The following is a 13,821-nucleotide window of genomic DNA, read 5'->3' as shown; positions in this document are numbered from 1 at the left end:
AACCCATCAGAGCTCTGTCTTCCAGATGCAAAACAAGGAACACCTTCTCAAGTAATTTCCAGTGTCCTTGTCCGGATTTACTTGGTGAAGCAGGTGCCTCATTAGGGGATGTTTCTGTTCCTACCTGGTCTATGTCAGTTAGCTACATAAGTCCCAAAATACAGATTGGTGTAAAAAGGCAACTGTCTTCTGTTAGTGGTGTTTTTTCTTTGACTTCTGAGCATAAGAATAAGTGTGTTTATAAACCACCAATTTAGGAACCATTCTATGATAGCTTTGTTGCTGCTGATAAAGAGCCCATCATTTGTCACAATAAGATGCAGGCATTTCCAGAGACATCCCAGACAATGCTTCAAAGCTGAACTGCTGTGAAGGGAGAAGGTGGTTCCTTTGAAGCTGTGGTGCACAATTTTGCTTTCCAAGGTGTGTGCACCCCTCCTTTTAATGCCAGCTTTGTGTGCACATCTGAGGGCGGATTTCTGGCTTGGAAGAAGAAATGACGCAGGTGATGAGGGTGTGCCTTGTGCAACCACAACTGAGCTATTGTCCTGTCCCCCACCCACACCCCACCCCTTCCTTCTCCGCTGGATCCCTGGGCTCCTCTAGCGATAAGGCAACACAGAGGCTTCCCCTGGAGGCTGGGAAGGCCGCCTCCTCTGCCAGCAGCAGCAGCTTGAGGCTGGGGCTGTCCTGCTTTAGCCCCCAATCCCACCCTGGGTACAGGGCCTTCTCCTATTTCAAAAGAGACCCCAGCTGGAACAAAGCCCTAAGAGGAAATGAGTTCAGAAGGAGAGACTCATTCCCAGGGCGGTGCCTTCTAAGAAAAGGCTTCAGAGTCAGACACTGGCCTCACCTGTGCCTCTACCTGTGAAAGTGTGAAAGGCCCATTGAAATCAAAAGCTTCCAAGACTCTGGCCCGGTCACCACCTCACCAGGAAGCCCCTTCGGTGTTCCTGCTGGCCCCAGACAAGTTGTGTCCAGAGTGCTTTTGCTTATTGATTCCAAACCAAAGCATTTTTTCCCCTGATGACACTCCCTCCCCCTTTCTGCAGCAGGGCAGGACTCAGGATGACGTGATGGACACTGGTTCCCAAGTCGTCAGCAGGGACATCTGCCGGGAGGCACCCAGGGTCCCTAGCCCAGGAGCACTGCCTCAGGACCATGGCAGCCTGTGCAAACGCCTGTCACTCACAAAAATTGGGTGCCATGAAACGGGTCCTCAAATCCCATCCAGGGGCTTTCCTGTGATGTTCTCCCCACATTTGGGTTCCGGCACTCCCACAGCCGCACCAGGTTGAGTTGGAAGAACTTATTCCAGTTTAGCTGCAGTTTGAATACTTAGCTTCCCAGGGAGGGGTGGGCCCAGAACCTGCAGGCAGAACCCAACGGGATGTCAGCTCTCGATTACAGTTCTGGCTTCCGGGCTCTCAGTTTCCTTACATGCACAGTGAGTTTATAACAGTGATAATATAATAATAAATAAAAAGATGACTGATGAGAATGAGCACTTATTGAGTTCTTATTATGTATCAGGCATTTAACCAAGTGGTTCACATTCATCTTCCCATTTAATCTTTACAACAACCTCATGAAATAAACATCTTTTTATGCCCATTTTACAGGTGAGGAAAGTGAGGTGCAGACATAATTTACCTGCCAATATCTCACAGCTAGGAACTATCAAATTAAAATTTAAACCATGATTTTTTTTTTTGTACTCCTTGTGACAACCTCTCTATACTATCCTTGGAATCAACCAAGGCCTGTCTGCATCTATCATCTATCACATATCCTCTATCATCTATCTTAGGGGTGTCGAACTCAATCAGAGAAGGGGCCAAAATCTAAAATCCAGCCTAAATCGCGGGCCGAATGGTTTACTGAACAGTCATAAACTGTCATTGTGATGGAAATGCAGCGGAGTGCAGTGATGACAGCACGGTGAGGGCCACATTGCAAGGCCTGGTGGGACGGATTTGGCCCGCGGGCCTTGTGTTTGACACATGTGATATCTACCTGGCCTTTTTGGAGGGGGGTTTACTTCTTCCTTCCCTGAAGCCTTGAGATCACCTGGACTGAGGACAGAGAGGTCACTCCCAGTGCTGGCAGAGCAGGGGGGAGGTAGGCAAGGACGTCCCTGACTTGAGTGCTGGGCAGCCTGGTCCCGGGTCCCATCCTTGCCAGAAATCCCCACATACCTGAACTTGGGGAGAGACTCCCTGGTGGCTGATCTACTGGTTAAAACCTCGAGCTCTACCAGTAGGGCCACAGCTACCCCCTGGGCTCTTATCTCTATTGCTCTAGGGCCTCCTCCAGAACCCACCCTTTGCTCCAGCTCCTCTCCAGTTGCAGCACTCTCCTTCCTCCCCAGCTCCTCTCCAGCCTGACCCACCTCACCTGGGACCACATCTGGATGCCTCTCTTCTCATCTCTTCCATCAACACAGATTTTGAGTTCTGGGATGGTCCTTCCGAGTGTGTGTGTGTGTGTGTGTGTGTGTGTGTGTGTGAGAGAGAGAGAGAGAGAGAGAGAGAGAGAGCGCACACACTTTATGGAGATAATTTACACACTACACAGTTCACTCATTTGAAGTTTAAAGATCAATGGTTTTCAGTATATTCACTGAGTTTTGGGACCATCACTACAATCAATTTTAGAATATTTTTATCACTTCAAAAAGAAAACCCTTCAACTACCCCTTTAACTATCAGTCTCTATTCCCCCACCTCTATCCCCTAGTCAGAAACAACTGCTAATCTGCTTTCTGTCTCTGTGTTGTAATTTAACCAGTAGACAGGGGAGGAGTTCAATGAACGCCTCTTCTTTGGCAGTGAAAACTATGACCATTTTAATGTGCTCATGAACTGTCCTTATAAGCATTGTTCCCCAAAGACTTGGATCAGTAAGACAGGGAGAGTATAGTGTGTGAACACTGGGAGGTCCGAGGTCATGTGGCCACTCACCACAGAATGCTAAACTCCTCCCTTCCTCTGCCCAGGACCAGAGGACTCCAGAGGAAGTCCCCCCAAATTACCCACTCCATTAATAAAGTGAAGGGCTGTTTCAAAATGCCAATTACAGAGCAGATACAGGGGTCGGCAGGAGAATCAGAAGTTAACCTGTTCAACATCAAAGCTGGAAGGAACCTTAGTATCAATTTAGTGCTCATTTCAGCCCCATTTTGTGGAGCTGGGGACTGAGGCTCACAGAGGCCCAGCGGGACTGGCCTCAGGACTCCATCAATCTGGCTTCCCATGCTTCCAGCAGAAGGACAAGCACTGCGTTACAGCGCACTGTCAGCCCAAGGAGGCTAGAGGAGGTCAGGGGATTTGCACCGGAGGCAGGCTGAGCATGGAGAAATGGCACTGTGTCCTGTGATCAGAAAACAAAGCATTGCCTGGGAGTGTCTTCCCACAAAGCTCTCATCAGTTCCAAACAGAACGTGGTGACCGACTTTATGGCAGAGAAACCTGGCCGGTCACCTAGACAGGTGACCAAGAGTAACAATTCCACTGCAGGCCCAGTGTGCCCTGGAGAAGGCGCTCACAGAAGAGCCCCACATCATCCCTGAGGTACCGGCAGGGCACGGAGCTCAGACTGGTCACGAGGAAAGAATGGGCTGACGCAGCTGAGGATAAGTGCATAATGAAAGGTCGTGCTCTTAGGATTTTCAAGGACACAAGAGGCAAAGAAAGGCTGTAACTTTCACATCGGAGGACACTAGGCACAAGGCATGATCCTGAATTGGGTTTTGAACCAGAAAGGAATGATGACATTGTTGGGGCTGCTGGACTGTTGGTGGAGTTGAATGGGGCTCCTGGTTTGGAAGGCAGTGCTGGGTCAGAGCTGCTGGTTGTATTGCGGTTGCAGAGGAAGCACCCACAGGAGCCCATAGGCGTGATGGCACATCGGGCTTACAACCTGGTCTCAAATAGCTCAGAAAGTACTAAGTGATGGAGGGGAGAGAAAGACGGAGGAAAGGACAGAGTAAAATTGGGGAATCTGAGTGAAGGGGTATGGCAGATCTTTGTATTAGTCTTGCAACTTTTCTGGAAATGTGGAATTATTTAAAAAGGAAAAAAGGAAACCAGATAGTCACCTCCCAACACCCCAGTCCAAACCAAACCAAGAAAGCAAAATATATTCTCCGGAGGTCATCTAGACCCTCAGCATTGCTGCCGGGAGGATTTCCAAGAGGGATCTTTTAATATTTCTTATTCTCATAGCATATTTCTTATTCATATTACTGAGCAGTTCCTATTATTTAAAAATTTCTCTTATTTAAAATGTTCAGGAGGAATTTCTCTTGAACATTCTCAGGATCAAAAGAGTATTGGGAATTTTATTGCCTTGAATATACCATCATTAGATTATTTTTAATAGGAAAACCCCCATGGGTACTGGCAGTGACAAATTGCTCATTCAATGTAAGCACACAGAACCCTGGCCCATGCTCTACCGTGAACTGCTGGAAGGAGCAGGTGCCCACGGGACCTGGGTTAATGAGCAGTGATCGAGAGGCTGAGGCAGCACGTCTCCCCAAGGTGAGGATGCTCTTATTTAGCCTAACGACATAACTGAAGCAGTGTTTTGGGACGTGTCAAGACTGAACTGGTGTCATTTTAATGTAATAATAATTACTTCCTCTTAGTCATGGGGGGGTGTATGTGTGCTTACCTTTACCTATAACTGCACACACACATGCATGCACACATGTGTGGGCACACACACACACACCTGTTACTTAGAACACAGACACCTCCACACTGTGGGTTGCCCAGTACTGTCGCCTCTCTCCACTCCACCCTTTCATGCTCTTTGCCGTGGTCAAGGAGCTGGAAGTTTGCAGGCTGCATTGTCCAGATTTCCTTGCCATTTCATTTCCTATTGGTGTTTGCCAATGGCAGGCGCTGTCAGGTGGTTGGAAGGAGACAGGAGCATAATAGACTTTTCCTGGAAGTGCCTCTGGAAGCGGCAGTGGCAGCAACACTGGCTAAGTTTGGGCCTTTTGGTCCTTGCTCAGATGGTGTGGTTTCAACAACTGTGGCAGCCACAGGCCTTCAGCATCCTGGGAGGAGACGGTGGGGTCCTGGCTCCAACAGTGCCTCCCGGGCTCCCAGTTGCCGTGGCATCCACAGAGTGTGGGGTCCTGTCCTCCTGCAGGGGGATGGTGACAGCGGTCCAGAGCGCAGCAGTGAGGGCCACTACTCTAGCAGCCTCAGGGAAACCTCGTGGGTTCTAGATAATCCCAGAGTTCTCTTTGATTTCCAGCCTTACGAGTGGTAGCAGATTCCTAACACTAATTCTGAATAATTTTACCATTTTTCTCAGTCCTCCCGATATTTTGTAATCTATTCCCTGCATTAAATTCCCTCTGAAACACCTGAAGTAGCTCTGATTTTTCAGGTTTTGAAAAATATATGGCAGATCCAAGCGAGCTTCTTGTCGTGGCAACTTGATGACCAGCAAATGGTTTGTAGCTCCGGGGCGGGGGGGAGAGTTTGGGAGGGGAATGTTTGTGCTTATTTCCAACAGTAAACACTTAGTAGGGATTTAGAGAAGGTCCACAGCATTTGTCTCCAATTTTTTCTTGCCCTTAAGATATTTGATGTAATTAAATACTTTTTATTTTCATTGTCACCTTAGGTTCCTATTTCTTTCCAGTCTCCCAGCAGTGTTTCTTACCCTTCACAATATTAACAGGGTCTCTATCAAACTTTCAAGCCTTTCCTTTGGTTTATGATTTGGGTTTCAGTTCTTCATCTCTCCTTAACTGCTGTGACCTTCGCAACAGGTTTCAGGATTTGAAGGAGGGGCCGATGTACAAATGAGAATGCTAGACAAGATATATGAATTTAGAAGGCATTGGGGGCCACAGGAAGCCTCTTTCTTGAAGAGACACATCAACTTCTGGCCTGGTCCACTATTTGTTTACTTGAATACACATTTTCCCTTTAGTAATACAGGCATATCAAAGGTAAAGTTTGGTAAACAGAAAAAGGATTATCAGGTTAGGGAATTGCCTTGAGCCACCACTATCTCAACACTAGGTGCTTAACATCCGCCCTACTAATAGCCAAGGTTCATCAGCCTTCCATATCTCTTGGTGCACTGACAGTATTGGCAAGCAGTGGCTTTCTGCACTCAACTTTGTTCTTTTATTGATTTATTCATCCTCTCCTATTTAACCATCTGATTCAACCCCTCACAGTTTTCCTCCTCTATGTAGATGTTGCTCTGAGCATCTTCTATACTCAGCCTTGCGCTAGATTGTAGAGATACAGGGAGCCATGGAGTTGTAATTGCTGCCCTCGTGCACCGCCGCTTAGTGAGGCTGATGGACCAATATCTAGGCAATTTCCATGTGGTGTGGGGGATGCTATACAGCAAGTCCCACTGAACCCTCATCTACCTTTTCCTTAAAAGGCATATCTTTGCTATCTCTCGGAATGCATATGGGCTTCCAAGATTCCTTGTACCTCACGCACAAGGAATCTTTGATCTGGCCTGGCATAGAGCATAAGTCAGCAACTAATGAACATGAAAATGAAAATAAATAAATAAAATAGGGACACAATCATTTTAAAATGGGGTATGGGACTCTGGGACTAATAGGCAGCCCAAGAGCAGAAGAGTTCTTGGTGGCTTCCCAGCACCCACAGGGGTCCACGGAGCAGGATAGCCGCCCCTCAGCCCCAGCAGGGACCGATTCATTTGTCCCATTTTCCTCCAGAGCCTAGAATTGCTGACATGATATAAATTACACCTATGTCTTTTTAAAATTATATATACTTATATTTTTTGGCCAAGCCCTGTTTCATCTACTTATGTCCACTGAATATATTTGTTGATATAGCTTTCCCTTTCTTACTGTTTCTTATATTGTGGGGTCTCATCACATGCATTTTTTTATCATTATTTTAATATATTTTATTGATTTTATACAGAGAGGTAGGGAGAGAGATAGAGAGTTAGAAACATCGATGAGAGAGAGTCATCGATCAGTGCCTCTTGCACACCGCCTACTGGGGATATGTCTGCAACCAAGGTACATGCCCTTGACAGGAATCGAACCCGGGACCCTTCAGTCCCCAAGCCAACGCTCTATCCATTAAGCCAAACCGGTCCAGGCTCATCACTGAAAATTCACTTAACTTATAAGCCAACAGCTACCCTCTGTCCTGCACTCTTCCCAAAAGAAGAAAGGGACGAGGCTGCGGGTAGTGAGGTGCAGTGACCCAGGTGTGTATTCCTGGGTGAAAGGGGCTGGGCAGTTGTGCCTCTGCTGTGTCCATCCTTCTATCTAAGGAGGGACATTGAGGAAGCAGGCTGTCCTAGCCCATGTGCTAACCTGTGGGGAGGCGGGGGCTAAACTCTGTCCTAGAGGCTCAAGGACAGGGGCTCATTTCTAAACTGAGATGAGTGTAAGAGTTAGCCAAAGTAAGAAAAAAGCACAGGAGAAAGTCATTCCAGACTGAAGGCTTTTTGCAAGACTATAGGCGAGAGGGCTCAGGGCCTTTGCCAAAGTACTGTGAGTCTTGTCCCTGCGGAGAGAAGGGGGAGAGGTGAGGTTGGAGGAAGCAAGTAGGATCTTACAAGATATGCTAAGAAATTTGACAGCTTGAAAACATTTTAAGAAGGGACTTTGCCCAACTAGGTTTGTATTTTAGAGAGAAGACACCTGAGTGTCCAGCCATCCCACGTAGAGAGCAAGGGAGTCAGCCTGCAGGGCAGGAGAAAAATTTCTCACGGTAGTTCAGCTGAGAGATCATAGGTGATGATAGTGGCTCAGAATACAAGTAGTAGAGCTGTGTGTGTAGGATTTTCTCTCAGAAATTTTCTAAATTTTGGTCAGTTTTGATGTTTTTGGGCTTGGAAAATTCTTTTAATTTTCCTTGGACACTCAGATGAGCTTGCAAAACATTTTCAGTGTAAAAAAAATCAGACACATGTGTCCTTCTCCCCCAAACTCTGCCATAAAACATAGTAAAATAAACAGGTTTAGATTTTTAGAGAACTGGTGCTCAGCAATGGTGCTCACCTCATAACTGCGAAGAGTCAGTTCTTGGCGCTTTGACCCTCAAAATATATTCTAAAAAATTTAAGAATAGAAAAACAGTGGTGGCTCCATGAGAAATGAAGCCAGCAGACCATTCATTGAATGACTGTCCTGCCCCCAGCAAAATCCTTGTTGGGAAGATGGGATGAGAAGAAGAGAAAATGAAGCTCGGTTGCTGGTGTGGTTTGTAATGAAGCTGGAAAGTGGAATGGCACACATGGGACTATCCATTATGTAATTACTGTTAGGATGCTGGCTTGAAATAAAGTAATATTTTATTGCCAGGTGATAAGTGGCTCAAAGCTGCATTGAGTAGGCAGCCTTGGAGTGGCTCTGAAGGGTACAAAGATAGAGAAGATGGGTGGAGGCATGGCAGTGGCTTGAAGGTGGTGCACAGGGGCCAGCCGGGCTCAGCACAGGCAAGGGTTATTTCCAAGTGGAGCTGCAGTGCACAAGGACTGCAAACTCCAAAGAGTTGGAAGTCCCTTTTTTAAGCAAAGAGCTTGCTATCTTGAGCAATGATTTTGTGTCCTTCTTGAAGAGCTTAATGCTTCTGGGCCAAGGGCTTGGACATGAAACACAGTCCTGAAAATGGCAATGTCCACAAAGCAAGGGCAGGCTGTGCTGGGGTAACGGGCCCTCCCCACCCTCCCAACTGTCTCTTCCTACCCTGAACCAGATCCATGGGCCCATTGTGACTGCAAAAGGAATGGGAGCATCCTTTTCTCAGGAGCTGCACTGCTTGCAGACAGGCTGAGGGATTTAAGGAGGAATATATTCATCTCCCCTTGAACAGCTCTCTTCATCCAGCGGAAACACCCTGGGGCTGGTGGGATTCAGCCGAGTAGAATTTCCTCAGGGAGATGAAGGACAGCTCCTAAATGTATTCATTGCCTTTGTTGGTTCATTTGTCCCTTCCTAAGTATAAAACTATACATTCCTCGCATGCTAAAAACCACTTTTAAACCTATCTTGGTTGGTCAGGGTGCCTACCCTGTCAGGGCTGGGGAGAGCTCCATTTGACGCTCTCCACGTGCAGGCCTGGGAGCACAGAAAGGGGGGCATGACCTTGCCTTTAACCCCCAAGCTCTCAGAGCTCTCCTGTGACCATCCAACCAGCACAGATACACCCTTCCCAGGATTTCAGGCTCTGGGAATTGGAGAGGATCTTTGATATTTTAATAAAATTGGTTTCGAGTTGTCCTCTTTAAAAACAAGTCTGCCCATTTATATGCCCTAATATCTGCAGATATTACTCAGGTTGGGGCACACTGTGGTAAACAGCCCCCTCAAATCTCAGTGGCTTAAAATCCCCAAGGTTCACTTCTCTTTTTTATGCACCTGTGGGTGGGCCGGGGCCTCAGTGGTCAGAGAAGCCCTGCCCCCAGGGCTGCTGGCTCCCAGGCTTCAGGGAGAGCAGTGCCTGGAGAATCACCACTGCTTCCTAGAGCTTCTGTCTGGACTCCTGTGACCTCCAAGGGGTAGGGGTGGGGCGCCTGAAAAAGAACTGGAAACTTGGTGACTCCCAATCCATGTGACCTCTGAGGGTGGGGATTGCGCAGTTGGGTTCAGTGGAATGGAGCCAGGAGGCCAGTGATTCCTCTTGCCCTTAGGCACATCATGTGACCTCTAAGGCATGTTTCCTTATCCTTTAAGTAAGACATTGGGTAGGAAGAGGCAGTGAATGGAAGGGGATAATTATACCTGTTCGACCTGCCTCATAGGAATGTCGTGTGGCTCAATAAAGGGTAATGCCAATGAACTGGGGATAAAAGGAGGGAAGGAAAAGCGTTTTAATGATAGGCTGGTGGTTGCTCCAGAGAATTGCAACCCAAAGATGGTCCTCACATGCGGTTGCATTTATTAGAATAAACTTACAAGAAGCAGGAAAAAAAAATAGTTGTAGCTTAAATACGGTAGACATTCGTTTCTCGCTCAGATAAAAAGCTGAGAGGTAATTCAGGGGGAGTATGCGGCTTCATAACTCCCAGGCTTAGTTCCTTCCACCTTGCTTCTTTGCCATCCCCCACTTGTCTTCCTGTTTTAACCCAAGTTCCCTAAAAACCAGAGCTAGAGATGAAAGCCAAGGCACCAATACTTTACCGTAGAGTGCAACCCTGGGGAAGCAAGAGGGAGGGAGAAAAAGGTGAGCCTGAGAAGGAAGTAGAAAATGCTGTGTCACTAAGCTGGCTGCAGCTTTTAACAAATGAAGCCCATATGTTAGTCTTGTGAGATGTTCTGAGGCCTACTGGGGCCTGGAACAATAAGTGTTGGGAAACAAAGGGAGAAGAATTTTTCTGCCTGGCCATGTCTCCATTGGCCAAAGTTGGCTTGGATGTGATGATGTTCTGGCTCTGACACTTGTCACGTCATTGACTGCCAGGGTTGATCTGGCAGATCTGGCTGGTGAGGAGGACACTCCTTTCTCCCGCAGGACTGTGTGTTTCTCCTGATGCTGCATGCTTGTAGGGGAAGACAACCTTCTCTCGTAGAGGATAACTGTCCTTTAATCAAGGGTAGATGAGTAGCTAAGATCCCCTGTTAGAACCTTCAAACAAGCTCTCAAGGCCCACTTGTAGAAGGTTGTAGGGAAGTTAAACTTCTAAGACTCCAGACACACCCAGAGGAAGCATTGCATATGGCAGTCTGCCTTTCCTTTAAAAAAGCCGGCTTCAGGTTCAATGGGACCCCACAGTGCAGGTGGCACTGGCTAGAATCTCCTGTGGGGGAAAGACAGGTCTCAAAATGGCAGCAGAAGTATCTGTAGTCTGAATCACAGCACATGGAGCCAACTCGTGAGTGAGCGTGAGCCAGTGTTGCTCTCCGCCCACCCATCTCAGTTTGGAGCCCATTGAACCTGACTTGGCCAGGGCCCTTGCTTGGGTGAGCAGGTCTCACGGTGTCTTGCTCTTCAGCTGAAACAGAGAAGGCCTGGGGGTGAGTGGGTGGAGGGAAGAGACATGTGATGTGAGGTGTGAAGAAATATGCTGTTGGGTTTTATCTGCAAGCAACGTAAAGAGCCAGGAATGTTGGCCACAGTGGGCCCAGCCCAGCCAAGCAGGCGAAATGCCATGGTACCATAACCTCTGCCACCAGATGGCATGGCACTCAATGAGCCTCCTTTAAAAAAATTAAAATTCTTTTTGAGCCTACAAAGAAACAGGGATTAGAGAATTCCCAAACCCCAGACTGAGGTTTTTTTTGGTTTCCATGGAAACCACTCACTTTAATGGCAACAGATGAAGATGAGTGTGAGGGTGGGTTCTTCACAGCAGCAGCACTTATATCCAGCCAGGGCTGTAAAGACCTCCTGCTAGCCTTGACCCACACTTCATCATCCTCTTACCCACTGTCCTAAAACCTGGCCAGGCAGACACCCCACCCTTATCTATCTTCATCTACCTTCTTCCCCTCCAACCCTCTTAGAGTAAGAAGCAGATGAATTCCTTCTAGGGCCGAGGGTGCAGATTTCCCCTGTCTACCTGACATCAACCTCTGGATCCTATGTGGTTCCCCCACACTCTGACATGGCCCTTTAAAAATTGGGATCCAGTCTGTCAGGCATTAAGACTAAACCAAGGATGCTCCCTGCCCTGGAGCACTTAGGGCTACCACGGTTCAGACTCAGAGACAGTGTTGCATTGGGGTGGCTGGCTTTGGCCCCCTCCCTGTGCACCATGACCAAGGAGACTGAAGAGAAGCCCTCGCCCCGCCGGGAGGCGGAAGGCACCAGAACTGAAACTAGCCTGGTGCTTCCCCAGTCCTGTGTGAGCTGAAACCACCCTGTCTCCTGGGCAGCCCAGCCTCCTGCTGCTTCTTCCTCCCGCCCCAAGAAGGCGCTGGGTCCCTAGCGTGTCTCAGCATCTCAAGATGCAGGTTCCTGCATTGGTCCTGATGTTCTCACAAGAGAAGCATCTCACCCCCAGACACGTCATTGGGTGAGTCTGGCACCAGGAGAGGATTCTGCACTGTTTCCCTAGCCTGAGGCGGGTGGGGACTGGTAAGGGGCTTGCTCACCTGAGTAGGAAGTGGCTGTGGCCTGTCCTTCCTGGCACAGTTCCAGATGCTGACTGTGGGTAATGCAAAGGGAGGTGTTCCAATCTCACCTCCTCCAGCTGCTGTGCAATCTCGGCCCATGACAGCCTCCCTGAGCCTGAGTTTCCACATCTTTAAAATGAAGAGATGAGGCCTAGCTGGTTTGGCTCAGTGGATAGAGCATTGACCTGCAGACCAAAGAGTCCTGGGTTTGATTCCAGTCAAGAGCATGTACCTTGGTTGCAGGCTTCTCCCTAGCCAGGCCCTGGTTGGGGTTCGAGCAGGAGGCAACCAATTGATGTGTTTCTCTCACATCAATGTTTCCATTTTTCCATCTTTCTTCCACGCTCTAAAAATCAATGGAAAAATATCCTCGGGTGAGCATTAATAAAATAAAATAAAATAAAATAAAATAAAACGAAGAGATGACATAGGCCTGACTGGGTCAGAGTGAAAGGCCCAATTCCCAGGGGCAGGTTGCCTGCTGTGCTGCCCTATAGCATAGCAGGGTCAGCACTTGGAGGCAGCCTACCTCAAATATTTAGCACCAACAACACACAGCACCCACTTCCTGTGCAAGCTGTGGGGTCTTTGAAATGCGGGGTGGGGCTTTGGGGCCTAGTTGGGCCTTGAAACCACCAGTGCTCAGTGGGGGCCAGGGCTGTTTCTGGTTTCCTTTCTGTGTTTTGATGTTTGGCACAGGCCCTGGTGGCCAGGGGGCGGATGCTGTGTAGAAATGAGAAAGGCTGGGTCTGGATGAGAAAGACTGCACACACTGTTTCCATCCCCACCTTCCAGACCAGCCACTTCTTGCTCTTCAGATCCTATAGGAGCCCCATGCTGGCACCTCATGTCCAGGGCCACTCCACAGCCTTAAAGGTGTGACCTCTGAGCAGGCCCTCCCGGAACCACACCTTGGTTAAAACTCTCCCCATACATGTTTCCACGTTACCCCCCGCCCCCCTTGACATTTCCTCAAATCCTTTTCCTTTAAAATTTTTTATTAAAGAACTATCGATAGAAGCCCAGTGCACAAATTTGTGCACCATTGGGGTCCCTTGGTGTAGCCTGCAGGGATCAGGCTGAAACTTGCTGCTCCTGCTCATCCTGCCTCCACTGCTCCTGTTCATTCTGCCTCCACTGCACCTGCTGCCATGGCTTGGTAGGCTTGCTGCTGCTCCACTACAGTCTCTGAGCTGCAGCAGCCACCCCTGAGCCCTACATCTGGTGCCTGTTGGTCAGCTGAGCAGCACTCCTGCTGTGGCTGTGGGAGTACACTAACCACTAGGGGGCAGCTCCTGCACTGAACATCTGCCCCCTGGTGATCAGTGCGTGTCATAGTGACCAGTTGACCAGTCATTTGGTCATTCAGTCATTTAGGCTTTTATATATAAATAATATCAACTCTCTCCCTCCTCTCCCCCCGCCCCCACCCCTGCCCCCTTACAACAAAAACAAGTTCATGGTGGTATTAAAAGGCATCTTGAGTGTGAGTGTGCAGGTAATGACAGCTCTGTCATCATCTTGTCAGTGACGCTCATTTATTCCCAGAGATGGCAGAGCAGTGTGTTCTGAGGAGCCTGGTGCAGGCCTAAGGAGCCCAGCACCCTGCGATGAAGCCCTGGCTCTGAGTGGGGAAAGAGAAGGATGGTGGGCCAGTGACAGTGTCCCCGCTGTGTACATCTGGTGCCAGGTGTGCTGAGCCATGGGATTGGAGGAGCTGGTCT

The sequence above is a fragment of the Pipistrellus kuhlii genome, unplaced genomic scaffold (genome assembly GCF_014108245.1).
Source record: "Pipistrellus kuhlii isolate mPipKuh1 unplaced genomic scaffold, mPipKuh1.p scaffold_m20_p_2, whole genome shotgun sequence".
Classification (NCBI taxonomy): domain Eukaryota; kingdom Metazoa; phylum Chordata; class Mammalia; order Chiroptera; family Vespertilionidae; genus Pipistrellus; species Pipistrellus kuhlii.
This window is presented reverse-complemented; position numbering follows the sequence as displayed.